This window comes from Girardinichthys multiradiatus, chromosome 2, assembly GCF_021462225.1.
Source record: "Girardinichthys multiradiatus isolate DD_20200921_A chromosome 2, DD_fGirMul_XY1, whole genome shotgun sequence".
Lineage (NCBI taxonomy): Eukaryota > Metazoa > Chordata > Actinopteri > Cyprinodontiformes > Goodeidae > Girardinichthys > Girardinichthys multiradiatus.
In genome coordinates, this window is record NC_061795.1 from 7,414,810 (window position 1) to 7,437,500 (window position 22,691).

Here is a 22,691-nt window from a genome sequence, read left to right on the forward strand (position 1 = left end):
GTGTGTAGGGGGGTTCTCCAGGTTTTCCTCCAAGAAGCCAGAGAATTCCTTAAATTAAGTGTGTGCAGGCATGGTTGTATGTCCTGTGTGTCTCTGTGTTGCCCTGTGATGGACTCGCGCCTCTCACCCAATGACTGCTGAAGATAGGTGTTGGACTATTTGTTTGATACTTTACCTCCCAGTATCGTCTGCTTCTACACCTCCCAGCATTTAACAGGAAGTGGGCGTCGCAGCTCTGGTGTCACAGTAAGCTATATAAGAACACGTGAGACGCTCCACCATTGCTTTCTCTCCTGCTGGAGACGGAGTTACAATGCAACAAAGGCGCGCATCATTCTGGAGAAGAAACTCACCCGTGGTTTTCATTCATTCTCCTCACTGGTCAAACTCAGAAGCTCAACGAGCTAAAGCTTACTGGCATAAGAAGACCAGTAGGTTCTTACCTTACCGATCGAAGGCGTGGACTTGACATGCAACTCAAGAAAAACTCACTGAGGTTTTCCTCTTTGTTTTGCTTGAGTTTATTACAGACGCGTAACAACTCTCCCAGAGAAGACGATACCAAGTAATTCCTTTCTGGTTTTATTTTTGTTAATACAATAGAAATAGCTTGGGCAGGATAGAGTAGGATTTTAGTCCAATTGTAGTCCAATGTAGCCCAATTGTAGTCCAATGTGTTCTAAGTTGTATGTGCATGCAATGTCTTATTTAAGCTTTGACTGATGTTGGACTCTGAAAACCGCCGTGCTTTGAAGCTGTGTGTGTCTCACTTTGTTTGAACACTCAGGTGAAGTTAAGTTGGACTATTAGAGGTTCTCAGAAGCCCTGAAGCTGTAGCTAGAACCTCATGGTGGAACACTCACTGTTCCATTGTCTTCACTCTTAGTGTTTTTCCACTGATTGCTGACTAAAGTTTTACGACCCTTCATTGAGCTCCCACGTTGGGGGTTTTATGACTGCGGGTTGGTGGATGCCACACCAAAAGCTTTGTTCCATTACCATTTTTGCCCATGAACTGCTGGCTTGACTTTCATAGTCACTCAATGTTGTTTTATCTTTCATTGGTCAGTTATTTTATCCCTTTTTGTGTAGAATTGTGCATGCTTGATTAGGTGAAGATTATTGAATCAGAATATCAAAGTGTATCAGGGCTATTGATTTAATAAACGTTCACGTAGATAAAGAGAAAGTGTTTGTGTTTATTTTGAGCAAGAATGATTTATCTGTCAAAAAAAGGTTAGTGGTCCACGCCAATCGGTGGAGCAGTTGATTAAACAGTGACATTTAGTGTGGTTTTGGTTAATAATGATAAATTATTAATGGTAATTTACTAATTGTATTTATTAAGGGCTTTGAGCCCATAATCACAACACTAGATGACATCTCTGATTTCTATTCGTAAGTAGTGATTTTTGGTTAAGATTTTTGTTTTTTTTTTCCTGAATTATGATTTTTTATTATAAATGTTTTATAAATATTAATTAATCAATAATCATAATCCTTACATCGACAATCCCCACCGGCAATTTAGTGTGGTTTGTGAAGTTTACCAATGGTCCTTAACCTGTACAGCCACACACAGCTCTGTAGGAACACAAACAAGGATTAACTTGTCTGCAACAGAGATACTGAATACTGGATTAAACTGAACAGAAGATAACAAAAACAGATGTTTAAACCATCATCACTTTATGAACTAAAACTCGTAGCTTTTCCCTAGGCTGCTTTCTCCTTATCACAAGTAAATGAAAACTTGAGGCCATGAGACAATTATCGTGTAATCTTGAGAAAACCAAAATAAAATATTTTTTAGCAGGCAACAGCTGCTTTCAGCTTCTATACCAAAGGCTAGGACCAGAGATAAGTCTAAAACGGATTTATTTAGACACCAGAATAGACATGTTTGGCATAGACCAAATATAGCATTCCAAGAAAATAACTGTGTAAGGAAGGTATCATCTTAATTCTCAAGGCTTATTCCTAAGGTCCATACAAAGAAAACCAGCATACTTGTCTGGTTGTCTTATACTCGTTTACACCTTGATGCCGTTTTTAGTCTTGATCCATTATCTTTAATTTTTTTAAGGTTGACTGTCTTGACTGTTACATGTCTGATGGTTTACAACTGAAACTGTGGTTTTGTCTGCTGCTTGTTTTGGACGGGATGCTCTTGTAAAAGAGATCTTTGATCTTAATGAGTGCTTTCCTGTTGTTTTTGTTGTGGAATAAATTGTTTTTTTGTAAATTGTCTTTTTTAAGGTGAATTGTTTTGATTCTTAACATTCCTAATTTTGACATTGAATTTTGAAAAAAATTTACTTTTCCTTTTATTAAAAGCAGGTTTAGTATAGGTAGTAAGGTGGACATCATGTGAGGGTCTCTGCACAAACAGTTGCCTGTTTGAATCAACGTTAAGCAAATCTTTGAGCTCTAGGATGTTTGAGCTTTCTGGATCCTCCTACCCTCTTCAGCTTATCATCTGTCCAGCAGTCGATCAACCAATCAGGCTGTCTGTCTACACATAGGCGGTGAACCGACATTAGTTACTGAAGCACGTCTGACATATATTATGTATGGATGGCATACCATTTATATGCAACAATGCATTATGGTAGTTTGTACCTGCATACTGACAGTACCTTGCTATAGCATTAATGGTCATTTCACTTTTTCACATTATGACACATCACAAGCACAGACTTTAATGTAGCTTATTGGGATTTTATGTAACAGACCAACACAAAGTAGGGCTTGATTGTAAAGTGCTATGAAATGCCTTCAAAAGTATTCCAATCAGTAAACAGTCCAGATGTGTGTAGTTTAACCTCGGTGTAAATGCAGCTGCTTTGTTACTGGCCTCAGACGTTTGTTAGAGCACAAATAGCATCATAAACACCAAGAAACACAGCAGGCAGGTCAGGGGGAAAGTTGTGGAGAAATTGGCACTGTCCATCATCAAAATATCATTTTTAGGCATCAGAGCTGTTCTAATAACCTTTAATATTAGTTTGGTCATAATTCTCATTCAGTTGTCTTGAAAAAGGTCCAACTGATCTGACTACACCTGAGACATCCCACATTTGTGTCAGGGTGAAGCAAAATGTTCCTCTTAGTTGGATCTTGCACACTCGACAAGTTCAGCAGGTGGTTTCTGGAGGACACTGATGTAAAAGGTCTCCACACCTTCTGTAGCATCTGCACTGCTGTGCTCAGCAGTAATCAGAATATCTGGTAAATTAATGAGAAGCTGCTGTACAAAGTGCTGTACAAAAAATAAAAAACAGGAATAAAATAAAATGCATAGGAACTATGACATAAAATAGTACAGGTATATAGAAAAGATTAAAAAAGGTTAAAGGTTAGGGCACCGATGCTAACTCATTCTGGGTTAAAAAGCCAGGGAGAAAAGGTGTGATTTTAAACCAGTTTTGAAAACGGAGAGATGGAGCCTACCTGAGCAGAGCAAAAACTGCAAAGGCTCTGCCTCCTTTGGATTTATAGAAGGTTTTAAGGATAGTCAGAAGCATCTGGTCAGCTTCTTAGGGCACGAGTTGGCACATAAGGGTGATTGAGCTTGTACAAATAAGGAGCAAAACAATTAGGAGACTTAAAATCAAATCAAATAATTTTTAAATGGATTCAAAACTGAACAGGAAGCCAATGAAGAGGCGCTAAAACCAGAGTAATGTGCTCTTGCTTACTTATACCAGTTAAAAATCACACAGCAGCGTTTTGGACCAGCTGTAAATGTTAGAGGGAGGCTTGGCCAACTCCAATCAAAATAGAGTTACAGTAACCAAGAGCTGTGGTGATAAAGGCATGAATCACTGTCTCTAAGTGACGTCTGGACAGGAGCGGCTTTATTTCTGACAGTCGCCTCAACTGAAAGAACGAGGAGTTAACCACAGCATTAACATGTGAGTCAAGTTTCCGTCTAGGGTCCATTTTTACACCTCGGTTATTGATGATGGATTTTTTGGCATGGGGGGCAAAAATGAGAAAGAAGGGATACAGCTTGAGACACGGGGCTTAAAAAGCATGACCTCTGTCTTGTTTTCTTTAAAAAGATGGAAATTCCATGCCATCCATTGCCTTTTTTCAACAAGACAATCAAGGACAGGCAATAGACCTAACAGTCATCATCATATAGATGAAATGGCACACCATGCTTTCTAAAAATAGCAACAAGTGGCAGCACATAAAGTGAGAACAAAAGAAGACCAAGGATGCAACCCTGGGGTACAGGGGGCAGCAGACGTAGAGGTGAAATCATCCATCTTGACATAAACTTCTATCCGAGAGGTCTGACCTAAACCACTTCAAAGCTGAGCCAGTAATACCAGCCTACTGCTTAAGTCTAGACATGAGAATTTCAAGGTCCATTGTGTCAAAAGCAGCTGTTAGATCCAAAAGAACGAGTAGAACACAATTCCCAGAATCCACTGTTAATACAGTGCCTTGTGAAAGTACTCAACCTCTTGCCACATTTCAGGCTTCATACATAAAGATATAAAATTCTAATTTTTTGTGAAGAATCAACAACAAGTGGGACACAATCGTGAAGTGGAATGAAATTTATTGGATGTGTCAAACGTTTTTAACAAATTAAAAACTGAAAAGTGGGCCGTGCAATATTATTCGGCCCCCTTGCGTTAATACTTTGTAGCATCACCCTTTGCTGCAATTACAGCTGCAAGTCGCTTGGGGTATGACTCTATCAGTTTTGCACATCGAGAGACTGAAATTCTTGCCCATTCTTCCTTGCAAAACAGCTCAAGCTCAGTGAGGATGGATGGCGAGCGTTCGTGAACAGCAGTCTTTAGCTCTTTCCACAGATTCTCAATTAAATTCAGATCTGGACTTTGACTTGGCCATTCCAACACCTGGATACATTTATCTGTGAACCATTCCAATGTAGATTTGGCTTTATGTTTTGGATTGTTAGGTATTATTTAGTCAACTCAGAGGCAAGAACGATACAGTCAATTTACTTGCAAGGGTAGCTCTGCAGTACAGACTACGAAGTATTAGCCCCCTCTCTTTTTATTTATACATGCTTGGTCACACACAGTTCAAACAACATTCAGGGTGGGTGTGGGTGTGTGTGTGTGTGTGTGTGGGGGGGGGGGGGGGGGGGGTCAGAAAGGTTAGGGTTCATTTGTCTTGATTATAAACAAACAGAGGAAGTGGGAAGTGGGGACCTGGTGAATAGCCCCCAGAAGCTGCCAATAAAAGCATAAAAGCATAACTCATTCTTGTCCCCATCTCCCTTCCTGTAACATGTAAGGAGGGAAAAGCACTTAGAGCAGACATGAGTGATAAACAATACAAAAGTTTTAAAAACCCTAACATGGATCATTGTCTTGTTGGAAGATAAATCTCCGTCCCAGTCTCAGGTCTCTTGCAGACTCCAAAAGGTTTTCTTCCAGAATGGTCCTGTATTTGGCCCCATCCATCTTCCCATCAATTTTGACCATCTTCCCTGTCCCTGCTGACGAAAAGCAGGCCCAAACCATGATGCTGCCACCACCATGTTTGACGGTGGGGATTGTGTGTTCAGGGTGATGAGCTGTGTTGCTTTCACGCCAAACATATCGTTTTGCATTGTGGCCAAACAGTTCGATTTTGGTTTCCTCTGACCAGAGCACCTTCTTCCACATGTTTGGTGTGTCTCCCAGGTGGCTTGTGGCAAACTTTAAACGAGACTTTTTATGGATATCTTTTGAGAAATGGCTTTCTTCTTGCCACCCTTCCATAAAGGCCAGATTTGTGCAGTGTACGACTGATTGTTGTCCTATGGACAGACTCTCCCACCTCAGCTGTAGATCTCTGCAGTTCGTCCAGAGTGATCATGGGCCTCTTGACTGCATCTCTGATCAGTCTTCTCCTTGTTCGAGATAAAAGTTTAGATGGACAGCCAGGTCTTGGCAGATTTGCAGTGGTCTGATACTCCTTCCATTTCTATTTGATTTCTTGCACAGTGCTCCTTGGGATGTTTAAAGCTTGGGAAATCTTTTTGAATCCAAATCCGGCTTTAAACTTCTCCACAACAGTATCTCATACCTGCCTGGTGTGTTCCTTGGTCTTCATGATGCTCCCCGTGCTTTGAACAGAACCCTGAGACTATTACATAGCAGGTGCATTTATACGGAGACTTATTTATCATCATCAGTCATTTTCAGTTTTTTATTTGTTAAAAAGTTTGACACATCCAATAAATTTCATTCCACTTCACGATTGTGTCCCACTTGTTGATTCTTCACAAATAATTAGAATTTTATATCTTTATGTTTGAAGCCTGAAATGTGGCAAGAGGTTGACCAGTTCAAGGGGGCCGAGTACTTTTGCAAGGCACTGTATATATCATTAAAAACCCTTAAAAGAGTCAGTGTTGTGATACATTTTGAACCCTGACTGGAATACATCTGAAATTTTACTTTGATCCAGTAAGGCCTTCAGATTGATATAAATGGTTTTTCCAAAATCTTGGACAAAAAAGGCAACCTGGAGATGGGCCTAAAAGTTGACAAGGCGAAAGCATCAAGGCCAATTTTTTTCAATTTCTTGACACCACACGGGAGATTAAACTACTATTAATAACATTAAGAATATGATGATAAAATTAATTTATTCCAGTAATTTATTTAAGAAAGTGAAACTCGTAAATTAATTCCACAGTTTTATATTTTATTTATTTATTTCTGTTTATTTAGATTTTTCTTAGAGCTAATGAAAACCCACATGAAGAGAAGAAGCAAAGATGATTGGATGCTCTGTTGCTCTGGGTAACGTCACTTCCTGTTTTCGCTGTTGGTGAATTGTTTGGTGTGTGAAGCTCTCTTGTTTGATCTGATTTCTCTCTACTGTGATATCTCTTACTTGTGCTAATACATAAGCACGTTAAAACACTTACTTTCTGTTGCTACTTTTAACGTTTGGGGACTCTCCGTGTTTACACGGTTTTTCTAGTAGTGGTAAGGGGTCGCTAGCTTAGCGTTAGCTCCACCATGGCTACCCGTTCTACTGTTTCTCTCTCTTAGTCTTCTCCTCTCTCCTGCTGCCTGTGCCAGATGTTCAGTTACTCCTCTGCCTCCTTTAGTGATAATGGGACGTGTAATAAATGTAGCATTTTTGTAGCTTTGGAGGCGAGGGTGTCGGAATTGGAGGCCCAGCTCTGCGCTGTTGAAAAACCAGCAGATAGCCGAGGCCCCTTAGCCAGCGCGGAGCCACCGAGGGTAGCTCCCTGTAGCAGTCCTCCAGCAGAGCCCGCGCAGCTGGGGCTTCAGGCCAGCTGGGTGACAGTACGTAGAAAGCATAGTCCTAGATCCCAGCCCACAGGTCACCACCAACCCGTCTGCGTTTCTAAGATATTTTCCCCGCTCAGTGACACACCCGCTGAGAAGCCAACTCTGGTAATTGGCAGCTCCATAGTCAGAAACGTGGCACTAGAGACACCAGCCACCATAGTCAAAAGTCTGCCAGGGGCCAGAACGGGCGACATCAAATTCTACCTGAAACTGCTGGCTAAGGATAAGTGTAAATACAGTAAGATTGTTATTCACGCTGGCAGTAATGACACCTGGTTACGTCAATTGGAGGTCACCAAAGTTAGTGTTGCTTCGGTGTGTAATTCAATTCAATTCAATTCAAAAATACTTTATTAATCCCAAAGGGAAATTAAATGTTGTTATAGCTCATATTATGTAGGTTTCTTCAAAGAGCTGTTGTAGATGCTGATGGCTGTGGGCAGGAAGGATCTCTGTAGCGCTCCGTCTTACAGCAGATCTGAAGAAGCCTCTGACTGAAGATACTCTGTTGCTGTAGGACAGTCTCATGAAGAGGATGCTCAGAGTTCTCCATAATGTTCTTCATTTTATGAAGAATCCGTCTTTCCACAATGATCTCCAGAGGTTCCAGAGGAGTCCCCAGAACAGAGCCAGCCTTTTTTATCAGCTTGTTGAGCTTTTTTATGTCCCTGGTTCTGATGCTGCTTCCCCAGGAGATGATGGTAGAAGAGATCACACTTTCCACAACAGACTTACAGAAGATATGCAGCATCTTGCTGCAAACACCAAATGACCTAAGCTTCCTCAAGAAGTACAGTCTGCTCTGTCCCTTCTTGTAGATGGCTTCACAGTTGCATCTCCACTCTAGTCTGTTGTCCAGGTGAACACCGAGGTATTTATACTCCTCCACCACCTCCACTTCTTCTCCCATGACATAAATAGTGTTTGACTTATTCCTGTTTCTCTTAAAATCTACAATCATCTCCTTTGTTTAAGTCACATTCAACATGAGATGATTGTTTCCACACCATGCCACAAAGCGGTCCACCACCATCCTGTACTCAGCTTCTTGTCCATCTCTGATCCACCCCACGACTGCAGAATCATCCGAGTATTTCTGCAGATGACAGGAGTCTGTCTTGTACTGGAAGTCTGAGGTGTACAGAGTGAAAAGGAATGGTGAGAGTACAGTCCCCTGTGGTGCTCCTGTGCTGCTGACTACCTGGTTAGACACACAACCCTTCAGTCTCACAAACTGTGGTCTGTTTGTCAGGTAGTCTTTAATCCAGGAGATTGTTGAGGCCTCCACCTGAGTCTTCTGGAGTTTCTGACAAAGCAAATCAGGTTGGATTGTATTAAATGCACTGGAGAAATCAAAGAACATGATCCTCACAGTGCTGCTGGCTTTGTCCAGATGACAGTGGGTTTGTTGAAGCAGGTGTATGATGGCATCTTCAACTCCAACTCCACAGTGATAAGCAAACTGAAGGGGTTCTTGATGGTTTACTGTTTGCTTACTCAGGTGGGCCAACAGGAGTCTCTCTAGGACCTTCATGATGTGAGATGTCAGGGCAACAGGTCTATAGTCATTGAGGACTGATGGGTGAGTTTTCTTTGGTACCGGAACAAGACAGGAGGTCTTCCACAACACCGGAACCTTCTTCTGGGCCAGGCTAAGGTTGAAGAGGTGCTGCAGAATCCCACAGAGCTGCTCTGCACAGGCCTTCAGGACTCTAGGGCTGACATGATCTGGACCTGCAGCCTTATTCCTATTCAGTCTCTCCAGTTGTCTCTTCACCTGACGTCTTGAGACACACAGGTGGAAGGGGAAGCAAAGGAAGCATCAGCATCTTACGATATGGTTGATGGCAAACATGTAGAAGGGTCTAGGGCTGAGGTGGAAGATAAAAAATGTGAGGTGTTACTGGACAGCTGTGGGTCCTGTGGGTCAAAGGAGGGTGGGATGTCTGTTTGGCTGTGAGCAGGAGAGGAGGATGCTGAGCTTCTTTCTGAACTGAACCTATTGAAGAATAGGTTCAGTTCATTGGCTCTGTCCAGACGTCCATTGGTCTGATCATCCTTCTGCTTGAAGCCTGTGATCTTCTTCATCCCTGTCCACACATCTCTGATATTGTTTTGCTGGAGCTTGCTCTCCAGCTTCTTCTTGTACACCTCCTTGCTGTCTCTTATCTTGACTTTAAGTTGCTTCTGTAAACTCCTCAATAATTCTCTGTCTCCCTCTCTGAAGGCTCTTTTTGTCTTGTTAAGCAGGTCCTTCAGGTCACTGGTGATCCAAGGTTTGTTATTGGGGAAGCATCTCACGGTTCTGGTGGGGATGATGTTATCCACACAGAAGTTTATATAGTCGGTTACACACTCAGTCATGGCATTGATGTCCTCTCCATGTGGCTGGCACAGTGTGTCCCAGTCTGTAGCCTCAAAGCAACCTTGCAGAGCTTCTTCAGTTTCCTGTGACCATTTTCTCACAGTCCTCTTTATTACAGGTTGCCTCTGAACAAGGGGCTTATATTTCGAGCAGAGAAAAACAAGATTGTGATCTGATTTGCCTAGCGGAGGTCTTGCTGTAGAGATGTATGAGTCCTTGACATTTGCATAAAACAAATCCAATGTTTTGTTTTCTCTGGTAGAGCAGCTGACAAACTGTTGAAACGTTGGAAGTGTAGCAGAGAGTGAAGCATGGTTAAAATCACCAGAAATTGCCACAAAAGCATTGGGGTTTTGTGTCTGTAGCTTAGCAACAACTGAGCTGATGCGGCGCAATTCTAGAAAGTTTGCCAAAACAATGTCGGTCCCCTCCCCGATCGGACCAGTGACGACATGTTTAGTCGCATGCTGTCATTCAACCGCTGGCTGTCTAGGTGGTGTCCAGAAAATAATGTGGGTTACATTGATAACTGGCAAACATTTTGGGGAAAACCTGGTCTGATCCGGAGAGATGGCATCCATCCCACTTTGGATGGAGCTGCTCGTCTTTCTAGGAATCTGGCCGAATTTATTAGTTCTCCTAAACTCTGACAACCCAGGGTTCAGACCAGGAAGCAGGGTCGTAGTTTAACACTCCTCTGTGCAGCTTCTGTACTGCTACCCACCCATTACCCTATGAAGACAGTGTCTCGCCCACGGCCAAAATTGAATAGATTAAAAAATAATCTAAAAGGAGGAAATCAGGAAAATCTAATAAAAATAAACACAACTCAGACCGAAAAGAAAAATAAAACAATTAAATGTGGCTTACTGAACATAAGATCTCTCTCTTCAAAGACATGCGATGCTGTAACAACCTTTAAAGAATCTGTTCCACTTTTAATTTCCTCATTATCACTGAAAAGCACAGTGGAGGGCAATAATTCTGTTTCTGCCCCTTCACAAATTGATTCTTTTGTTCATATTGTTTCTTCATCATTGCGTGATGCATTAGACAATGCAGCCCCCTTGAAAAAGAAGGTAATCATTAATAAGAGGCTAGCTCCTTGGTTTAATTCAGAGCTGCGTACTTTAAAGCACAATGTTAGAAAATTGGAGAGAAAATGGCGTTCTACACACCTAGAGTGTTCCTACTTAATCTGGAAAAATAGCCTACTGTTGTATAAAAAGACACTTCGCCAAGCTAGAACAGCTTATTTCTCATCATTAATAGAAGAGAACAAGAATAATCCTAGGTTTCTCTTTAGTACAGTTGCTAAACTTACAGAGTCATAGCTCTGTTGAGCCATCCATTCCCTTAGCTCTTAGCAGCCATGACTTTATGGGATTCTTCTTAAATAAAATTGATTCTATTAAAAAGAAAATCTTTGACATACTCCTGAAGATGATTACTTCATCCTCAGCAAGTGAGACAACATTGGAAATAACTGCAGAACCTGATTTGTGTTTGGACTGTTTTGATCCTGTGAAGCTTCCTGAGTTATCAGAAATATTAGCTTCATCTAAACCTTCAACTTGTATGTTAGACCCAATCCCAACCAAATTATTTAAGGAAGTGTTCCCTCTGATTACCAGCCCCATTTTAGATATGATTAATCTATCTTTAGTAAATGGATATGTACCACAGGCTTTTAAGTTAGCTGTAATTAAACCTTTACTTAAGAAACCTTCGCTTGATCGAGATGTCTTGAAAAATTACAGACCTATATCCAATCTTTCATTCTTATCTAAAATTCTTGAGAAAATTGTTGCTAATCAAATGTGTGAGCATTTACACAGCAATGACCTGTTTGAAGAGTTTCAGTCAGGCTTCAGAGCTCATCATAGCACTGAAACAGCTCTGCTGAAAGTCACTAATGGTATTCTTATGGCCTCAGATAATGGACTTGTCTGTACTTGTCCTCTTAGATCTCAGAGCTGCATTTGATACAGTCGATCATAATATTCTCTTAGAAAGGCTGGAATATGCTGTAGGGATCAGGGGAACAGCGCGAGGCTGGTTTAAATCTTATCTGTCTGACAGATTCCAGTTTGTTCATGTAAATGATAAATCATCTTTAAACTCCAGGGTTAATTGTGGAGTACCACAGGGTTCAGTACTTGGGCCAATTCTCTTTACTATATATATGCTTCCAATTGGTCAAATTATTTGGCAGCATGGGATAAATTTTCACTGTTACGCTGATGATACTCAGCTTTACTTATCCATAAATCCTGATGAGCCCAACCAGTTATAGACTACAAGCATGTCTTGAACATATAAAAACTTGGATGACGTTAAATTTTTTGCTTCTAAATTCAGACAAAACAGAAGTTGTCGTCTTGGGACCGGAGTCTTTAAAAAAGAAACTGCTTAGTCAATCACTTAACCTGGATGGCATTAAATTGACCTCTGATAATAAAGTAAAAAACCTTGGTGTTATTTTTGACCAGGACATGTCATTTAAATCCCATATTAAAGAGGTTTCTAGGATTTCCTTCTTTCATCTCCGGAACATTGCCAAAATTAGAAATATCCTATCTAGTAGTGACGCTGAAAAACTAGTCCATGCATTTGTTACTTCAAGGCTGGACTATTGTAATTCGTTACTATCAGGATGTCCACAAAATGCAGTTAAAAGCCTTCAGCTGATTCAAAAGGCTGCAGCAAGATGAAAATTAAAAAGAGAGATCATATTTCTCCTATTTTAGCTTCCCTTCATTGGCTCCCTGTTAAGTCCAGAATAGAATTTAAAATTCTCCTCCTCACATATAAAGCCCTTAATGATCTAGCTCCATCATACATCAGAGATCTGATTGTTCCATATGTTCCTAACAGAGCACTTCGTTCTCAGACTGCAGGTTTACTGGTGGTTCCTAGAGTCTCTAGAAGTAGAATGGGAGGCAGATCCTTTAGTTATCAGGCTCCTCTCCTGTGGAACCAGCTCCCAGTTTTAGTCCGTGAGGCAGACACACTGTCTACTTTTAAGGCTAGGCTTAAAACTTTCCTTTTTGATAAAGCTTATTGTTAGAGTGGCTTAGTTTATCCTGAGCTATCTTCCTTATTTTTTACCTCCGTCTTCTTCCCTCCCTGTTGGTTGGAGTAAGGGGGAGTCAGGTTTAGCCTAAACCGGCTCAGTTATGGTTGAGGTGCAAACACACCCTCCATTTCTGCTACCTGTATGACCCCTTCTCTTTCCAATGGTTATAATCAGTCTGACAGAGGGAGGTATCCCAATCCTTGTGGTTTTTAGTATAACAATGACCATCCCCTTTGTGAGGTGCCTTGAGACGACATTGTTGTAAATAAGCGCCGTTTAACTAAATAATCTGAACTGAAACTATCTGTTTAGTTATGCTGCTATAGGCTTAGGCTGCTGGAGGACATAACGACCACTTTCACCCTCTTCGCTACATTCTCACACTACTCTCCAATTTTGCATTGTTTTGCTGTTATTTCAGCTTTTAACCTTGTTCTCTCTTTTCTCTTCCTTGAAGCTACACCTGGCCTGGCTCTGTGTCTGCCTGTGACACCTTTCTGGAGAGGGGAATTGTCCGAGGTTCTGCTGGCAACAACTTAATGCTCACCCTCTACCGATGATCCACATAGCCCTGTCTTTTAGTGTTTAACCCTTTCTCTCTCTTAGACATGGAAATTGGCTGAGCTTTTACTGTAACTAATTATATGTGCTCTCTTTCAGACTCTAACCTTGAAAACTGGCTCAGAGTTTATCTGTTCTTTCTTTCTAGGTGAAACGACTAAAGGAGCTACATCCATTAACATTTACTTTTCCTTCCCATAGAAAGTACTTCTGGATCAGTGCTTCTGTGTTCTTTTTGTGTCTCTGCTCTGTTCTCTCAAACCCCCAGTCGGTCGTGGCAGATGGCCGCTCACACTGAGCCTGGTTCTGCTGGAGGTTTCTTCCTGTTAAAAGGGAGTTTTTCCTCTCCGCTGTCGCTACATGCATGCTCAGTATGAGGGATTGCTGCAAAGTCAACGCCAGTGACTGTCCACTGTCTCTACATGCTCATCCAGGAGGAGGGAATGCTGCAAGTCACTGACTGGATGCAATCTGCTGGGTTTCCTTAGATAGAAAAACTTTTTATCCAATTTGAATAAAAAGCTAACTCCGACTGCACTGTTCAATTGTTAGGATTAATTGGAATGTATGTACCTGACTGTTGTGAAGTGCCTTGAGACAACATGTGTTGTGAATTGGCACTATATAAATAAAACTGAATTGAATTGAATTGAACATTTAGTTTCTCAGGAAATTACAGTATTACATCTGTTGTGCAACAATAGGTTTGGTTTGCTACATTAATAATTATAATTAACAAAATTATTAATAGCCAAGGCAAGTTTATAATATGTAGCACATTTCAGCAACATGACAGTTTAAAGTGTGTTAGAGGATGACAAAAAACATTTAAAAAAGTACATTGAAGTGGCATGATAAAGGAAAGGAGAGAAAACTTGGACTACAGACTGAAATTGATGACCTCAACTTTTTTGATAAATGGTAAGACTAAACAAACCTCCTGCGGGACAGTTTAATAATAACGTTTAAGAATATTACATTTTCAGTTTAACCTATGATAGCACCACTGTTGGGCATTTATTCCTTTACATTAGCATTTGTCTATTCCCCTTAGTTTAGTGTTTCCTTGTGTTTTAGTTCTGCTTTTCTGTATTAATTAGTTTCTCTCGCTCATTCTCCTGCTTACCTTCTGCCTCAGCTGCTCCACATTATCCTCTGATGGACATCCCTGTATTTAATGTCATTTCTCACATTTCCCTCAGTATTTAAGTTCTCTGTTGGTCATTGTTCTTCGCTGGATCCTTCCATTACCTTCCCTGTTGTACTGCATGTTTCTCCATCCATGATCCATGTCCTCTTCTCCTTGTGCCATGCTGTACGTTTTTACCTTTTGTCATTATTAAATCCTACTTGCTTTCACCAACTTTCAAAACTCAATATTGATATAATATATTCATTATCCAATTAGAAAAATCTTAATATAAATTTAGGTTCAAAGGACTAGAAAGAGATTAAAATTTGTTTACATTTCTGCATGAATCAAACAAAGTGCCTTTTATTCAGTCTTCAGTTAATATTAGTGTTCATATTGTCCAGTCATTCACTAAATATTGCAATATGTCTGGAGGGTTTTCTCCTTATCTGAATTAGAGAAATTTTATTAATATGAGAAAATCATGTTCTAATTCTACATTTTAAAACTTTCTTATCAAGTTTAAACAATTAAAATATTCCAACATCTAAGGAGATTGCAGAAACTACAAAAATTGGGTTGATAACTGTCCAACACTTTATTAAAAACTGGAAGTATAGTGGGCAACCATCATCTTCGAGGAAGAAATGTGTTCAAAATAAATCCTGAATTATATTGATCGGTGATTTCTTAAATGTTTGGCCAATCAAATCGGAGAAAAACAACAGTAGAACTCAGAGGCAGGGCCGTAGCCAGACTTTAAAAAATACTGAGGTCCACCACTCATTATCGCCCTGCTCTTCAGTTAGAATGAAGACCAAAACTTGATTAAAATGAGAGCATTTATTTAAAACGTAACTTGAATGTGACATGTATTTGTGTGTGTGCGTGTGTGTGTGAATCCATGGAGCGACATTATCTGAGTCAACAGGGGACTCAGGGCACAACCATGATGACTCACTGAAATGACATGAATTAGTTTATATGAATAATGATTTTCACAGTGCGCAAACACATTCAAAACACAAGATTTGAGCATACAGGTCCTTCTCAAAATATTAGCATATTGTGATAAAGTTTATTATTTTCCATAATGTAATGATGAAAATTTAACATTCATATATTTTAGATTCATTGCACACTAACTGAAATATTTCAGGTCTTTTATTGTCTTAATACGGATGATTTTGGCATACAGCTCATGAAAACCCAAAATTCCTATCTCACAAAATTAGCATATTTCATCCGACCAATAAAAGAAAAGTGTTTTTAATACAAAAAACGTCAACCTTCAAATAATCATGTACAGTTATGCACTCAATACTTGGTCGGGAATCCTTTGGCAGAAATGACTGCTTCAATGCGGCGTGGCATGGAGGCAATCAGCCTGTGGCACTGCTGAGGTCTTATGGAGGCCCAGGATGCTTCGATAGCAGCCTTTAGCTCATGCAGAGAGTTGGGTCTTGAGTCTCTCAACGTTCTCTTCACAATATCCCACAGATTCTCTATGGGGTTCAGGTCAGGAGAGTTGGCAGGCCAATTGAGCACAGTGATACCATGGTCAGTAAACCATTTACCAGTGGTTTTGGCACTGTGAGCTGGTGCCAGGTCGTGCTGAAAAATGAAATCTTCATCTCCATAAAGCTTTTCAGCAGATGGAAGCATGAAGTGCTCCAAAATCTCCTGATAGCTAGCTGCATTGACCCTGCCCTTGATAAAACACAGCTGACACGGCACCCCAGACCATCACTGACTGTGGGTACTTGACACTGGACTTCTGGCATTTTGGCATTTCCTTCTCCCCAGTCTTCCTCCAGACTCTGGCACCTTTATTTCCGAATGACATGCAGAATTTGCTTTCATCCGAAAAAAGTACTTTGGACCACTGAGCAACAGTCCAGTGCTGCTTCTCTGTAGCCCAGGTCAGGCGCTTCTGCTGCTGTTTCTGGTTCAAAAGTGGCTTGACCTGGGGAATGCGGCACCACCTGTAGCCCATTTCCTGCACACGCCTGTGCACAATGGCTCTGGATGTTTCTACTCCAGACTCAGTCCACTGCTTCCGCAGGTCCCCCAAGGTCTGGAATCGGCCCTTCTCCACAATCTTCCTCAGGGTCCGGTCACCTCTTCTCGTGTGCGTTTTCTGCCACACTTTTTCCTTCCCACAGACTTCCCACTGAGGTGCCTTGATACAGCACTCTGGGAACAGCCTATTCGTTCTGAAATTTCTTTCTGTGTCTTACCCTCTTGCTTGAGGGTGTCAATAGTGGCCTTCTGGACAGCAGTCAGGTCGGCAGTCTTACCCATGATTGGAGTTTTGAGTGAAGAACCAGGCTGGGAATTTTAAAGGCCTCAGGAATCTTTTGCAGGTGTTTAGAGTTAACTCGTTGATTCAGATGATTAGGTTCATAGCTCGTTTAGAGACCCTTTTAATGATATGCTAATTTTGTGAGATAGGAATTTTGGGTTTTCATGAGCTGTATGCCAAAATCATCCGTATTAAGACAATAAAAGACCTGAAATATTTCAGTTAGTGTGCAATGAATCTAAAATATATGAATGTTAAATTTTCATCATTACATTATAGAAAATAATGAACTTTATCACAATATGCTAATATTTTGAGAAGGACCTGTACTTCTTACCTCTGTACTCACTCTCACCTGTCTCTCCTGACAAATCAAAAACATAGCCTAAAGTGATACTTTCATCCTGCCTAAGGCTGTCTTTAAGTCTGAATTCATTTTAGATTTGACTCACTGAAATATTTTTCTAAAAGAACACAAATATAAATAGTGTGCTTTATTAAGTAATACACACATTTAATATTGAAACTGTATTTTTGTACTGTATTCTTTGCAGTTAAATTTAGCCTGGATATCACTGTTATAACTTAACACATCTATCCGTGGTCAGTTGTAGTCTAGACTCTAGAGTGAATGTAATAAAGGCCAATCAGTTTTTGTTTGTTTTGAACAACACAGGGACATGGGTCCTAGCAATGTATCCTGGCTGGAGTGGATATACAGCAACCGCCTATTTAATGTTTTTATCCTCTTTTATCCTCCTAAAATAAACTAAGGATCTATGTTCATTTATAAAACCAGTAAAAACAAAGTCAAACTTAAAAAAAAAGAAACAAAAAAAGGCTGGAATTGAAGTAGAATATTTTTAGCAAGTTACCTCTGTTATGTTTTTCCATCAGCTGCACTCTTCTTCTTCTGGTCATTATTTTAGCAGTAGGGTATGCAAAGCTGCACTCTTCTTCGTAAACATTTAGTTTGGCTGCCTTACACAGTTGTAGCGCCTCCTACAGCAACCTGGTGGAGCTACTCAAAGAATCACTACTTCGAAAGCAATGTTTTGATAAATTTTTTATTATATGCCCAGCAGAAAAACACGGAGATCCGGACCTCTGTGTCCTCAATGGTAGCCGCGGCCATGCTCAGGGGTATGTTTAATAGAGAAAGAAGGAGCATTTCCATACGCACAATGCAATGTGAACTCAAGGGATTGGGACCGAACCGTTGTGTATACATAAGAAAACCACTGATCAGAGTGTGTGACCTTTTCTGTTGGTAGTGACTTTTTTGTTGGTCTGAAGTGTAAGTGCCTCAGCTGTCAGAACTGCAGTCTATACGTTACATAGCATCCTCATTTCACTTTTCATTACGTGAAGAGTTCTGACTTGTCAATGACCGGCCAGGCGCACAGGACCCAGAGACCCACTGAGACCAGCAGGCCCTAGCAGATTCACCCAGCCCCATCCCTTCCCTGACCATTGAAAATAAGCTAGTGACTGTTTACAAACCCATCTCACCCAGCCAATACACCCAATCCCTAGTCTACCAAGCATTCGCCACTAAGGCCACCAGTCTACTAATGATGGGAACTTTGTCTCTTTTCAGAGAGACGGCTCTTTTGGCTCAGGTCCTGAAGAAGAGCTGGCTCTTTCAACTCCGGAGCGGCTCTTTATTCAGGATCTCGGTTAGTCCTGTTTTACCTTAACATTGCAAAACGTAATGGTTTGTGAGTTGAAAACCCTTTTGTGTTCAGTGTTTTTATGAGAAGCCTTGTAACCTGATTTTGTGTATTTATTCTGTTACAAAACCATTCTTACTTTTGTTTAATATTTTAATCAAACTTTTTTAATGCAGAAATTAACAAAAAACTGTAAAAACATTCCACAGAATACAACCAGAACCAAACTCAGGAAAGTAGTATTACTATGTCCTCAGTGCAGGTTTACATTCAGAAAAATCAGATGCTTCAGCTTGGATGGGCTGATCCGATTTCTTTTCTCCATAAAGATCTGAACTCACACACTCCTCACTGCTGTCTCAATTGTAATAAGGTGTCTTCCCCTTTTCTGTTTTTATTTAATGGTATAATCCTATATCCTCTGTGATTGGTTGCATGGCCATCATGCTGGCCAATCATAAAGTTCTGCCAAGCAAATCTGGGGCTTAGCAGTGTGAGAGCTAAGCAGCAAAAGGAAAAAAAACGTACTCAATGCGAGATGGCTCTTCTGATTCACTACAAAGCATCGGCTCTCAGAGCCACATCTTTTGTGCTGGAAACATCACTATAGTCTACCTGCCAGTCTATTGTGCCAGTCCCTGATGCCCCCTTAACCAGACCAAATGCAGACCCTAAGTCGCCAGTGGCCTTTGCCCCAAACCTACCCGCACCAGTCAGGAGCAGAAGTGGGCCAAGCAGGTGGGTACAGTAATCAACGACCCACCCCTACCCCAGCTGCTGATGACTGCTGCACCCCACTTCCAAAATCAACCCCCACACCAAACCGGACACACCACTATCCCAGACAGGACATAAAATCCTACTCCAACCAAAGACAATGCGACCGCCAATTCCAACGCCCACGTAGCCCCCGTACCCAACATCCAGGTGGCATGGTCTATTCCCATGTGATGTATTTAATTATTTAAGACCAGATCAATTGAAATTCATTCCTTTTTCTCTTGCAAGTGTAACACAGTAGTGAGGAATATTCAATAAATGAACTAGTGTGCCAATAGGTTCGGCTATAGGAGCACGGTGGTGGGTTTAAATGAGACACAGAAGCAGTAATGTGAACTTAAAGAACACACCGGTTTTAGTGAATTAAATAATAAATTGGACACAGATTTACAACACTTATACAATTATGAAAAGAAAATTACAAAATATTTACTACCTGAAATATCAATAATACATGGCTAAGTGTGAGTTCTCAGTCTTAAACTGGTTTGGGTGCACCCTGTTAACCTGACTTCTAAACCATTGTAGAATGCAAATTACTCAAATTCAGTTCCAATTCAAGTCCAAATGCAACCACCATTCACATGAGGAGAATTTCGTACACAACAGCTTGTCATACTGTCCCAAATGAAAATAATGTTCGAATGATACAGTCCGATAATTCCTGGGGTGAAAGATTAAAAATGAGAAAATGTCAGTCAGTAGTCTTGCGCATAACAGGCTGTGTGTGAATTGTGGATGAAACAGGCCTACCACACCACAGGGTGCAGCAGAACTCATAAAATGGAAAGGACAGAATCCAAGTCTCTCTAAATCCAGCTGGGAAAGCTCGCCATCTAATTCACTGGAGGAATCCACCTTAGGAAAAATCCAGCATAAAAAACCTGACCTATCAACAGACTTTTCAGGAACCCAACAGCAAATAAGAGCTAACAAGGCTATCAAAATAACTCCAACAGTCCTCTTTAAAGTCGGCAGAAAAATGAAACGCTGGTTCGTTCACTCACTTCAACTACTTTCCAACTCAGAAACCAGTTGATAACCGGTGAAACTATACTGCAGGACGATCTGTTGCAAGTTTATATCCAGTACTTTTCCCGTCTTGAACTACACAGACTATGCTGCACAGCACATGTCGGCATGTCACTACACCCACAACACTGCTGCAGACACGGAGAAGAAGGGCGGGACTTACAACAGCTGCATTCCAATTAGTTGAAAAACCCTGGAAAGTTTCCCCACCTCTGTTTGCTTAAAGAGGTACGCTAATTTTACGTGGGTTACACAAGCATACATTCTCTCCATACAAACATATTCAGATGCCAAGTTTTTAAAAGAAATTAAATTTAATATTTATATTTAATAATATATATTCTGTTTATTCTTCCTGACCTGAGTATTGCTTTTTTCGCAAGAAGCATGTGGGATTTATTTTATCAAACAGATTTTCTTATTAGGATGTGGCAAAATTGCTTCTAAAGTTTTTAGTTTCTGTTCTTTTTTGAATTCAGTTGATTTTTCTTTTTTGTGTAAAGAATAACAAATTATTTTGCTGTGCAGAACAACTTTTGCTGCCTCCCAGAGGACACCAGAAAAGATATTAGGCTGATCATTCAAATAATTGGTCCACTCTCCTGTGATGGACAAGCAATCTGTCCAGGGTGTACTCCGTCTCTCACCCACTGAACCTGGAGATAGGCATCTTTAAACCCTCAGCACATACACTGCTTTATAGTATCAACTGACTGCAAGTTGTGAAGAGCAGATGATCTGCTGAGCCAGTCTAACTCTGTGTTCAGAGGTTAAAATCTCCTCCCACCACAAGTGCTGTGCCAGTCTGACTTGAAAGGACTGAAGAGAGACTGTGATAAAAGTTGGAGTCATCCACATGTAAGGATTATGATTATTGATAAATTAATATTTATCAATTTTTTTTTAATCAAAATTCAGAAAAATAATTTCTTAACCATTGCTTATGAATAGAAATCAGAGATGTCCTCTGGTGTTTTGATTATGGGCTCAAAGCCCTTAATAATTCATTAATATTTGATAATTTTTACCCAAACCATGCTAAATGTCACTGTTTAATTAACCGCTTCACTGAAGGTGGAGTAACTTTGACCTTATTTTGACAGATTAATCACTCTTGCATGAAATAAACACAAATGCTTCCCATATATATATATATATACAGTACAGACCAAATGTTTGGACACACCTTCTCATTCAAAGAGTTTTCTTTATTGCCATGACTATGAATATTGTAGTTTCACACTGAAGGCATCAAAACTATGAATTAACACATGTGGAATTATATACTGAACATATATACTGGTCATTGTCCTGTTGAAAAATAAATGGTGGTCCAACTAAATGCAAACCGGATGGAATAGCATGCCGCTGCAAGATGCTGTGGTAGCCATGCTGGTTCAGTATGCCTTCAATTTTGAATAAATCCCCAACAGTGTCACCAGCAAAGCACCCCCACACCATCACACCTCCTCCTCCATGCTTCACGGTGGGAACCAGGCATGTAGAGTCCATCCGTTCACCTCTTCTGCGCCGCACAAAGACACGGTGGTTGGAACCAAAGATCTCAAACCTGGACTCATCAGACCAAAGCACAGATTTCCACTGGTCTAATGTCCATTCCTTGTGTTCTTTAGTCCAAACAAGTCTCTTGTGGTTGTTGCCTGTCCTCAGCAGTGGTTTTCTAGCAGCTATTTTACAATGAATGCCTGATTCACAGTCTCCTCTTAACAGCATACAGATGTTGCAAATGCACCTTTTTTATTAGATATGTGTATATTGTACATTGTAAATTGTAAATTTGTATATTCTGTAATGCAAAAACAGAGCAAAGTGTACCGGAGGCAAATTACTTGTTTGTATGTACGAACTTGGCAATAAAGCTGATTCTTATTCTGATTCTGATTCTGAATAGTTGTTCTAGTGATGTGTCAGCTGCTAGAACTCTGTGTGGCATTGACCTGTTCTCTAACCTGAGCTGCTGTTAACCTGTGATTTCTGAGGCTGGTGACTCGGATGAACTTATCGTCCATAGCAGAGGTGACTCTTGGTCTTCCTTTCCTGGGGCGGTCCTCATGTGAGCCAGTTTCTTTGTAGCGCTTGATGGTTTTTGCGACTGCACTTGGGGACACTTTCAAAGTTTTCCCAATTGTTTGGACTGACTGACCTTCATTTCTTAAAGTAATGATGGCCACTCGTTTTTCATTACTTAGCTGCTTTTTTCTTGCCAAAGCAAAAGGTGTCTACTTTGAAGAACCTAGAATATAAGACATATTTTCAGTTGTTTCACACTTTTTTGTTCAGTATATAATTCCATGTGTTAATTCATAGTTTTGATGCCTTCAGTGTGAAGCTACAATATTCATAGTCATGAAAATAAAGAAAACTCTTTGAATGAGGTGTGTCAAACTTTTGGTCTGTACTGTATATACAGGTCCTTCTCAAAAAATTAGCATATTG

General features: G+C 40.5%; 1 protein-coding gene across 3 annotated transcripts in view; it reads left to right on the forward strand.

Annotated features, from left to right (window-relative positions):
• grm8b (glutamate receptor, metabotropic 8b) overlaps nucleotides 1–22,691 on the forward strand; it is a 348,353-nt gene that overhangs the window by 16,720 nt on the left and 308,942 nt on the right. The gene's annotated exons all lie outside the window — the stretch shown is intronic.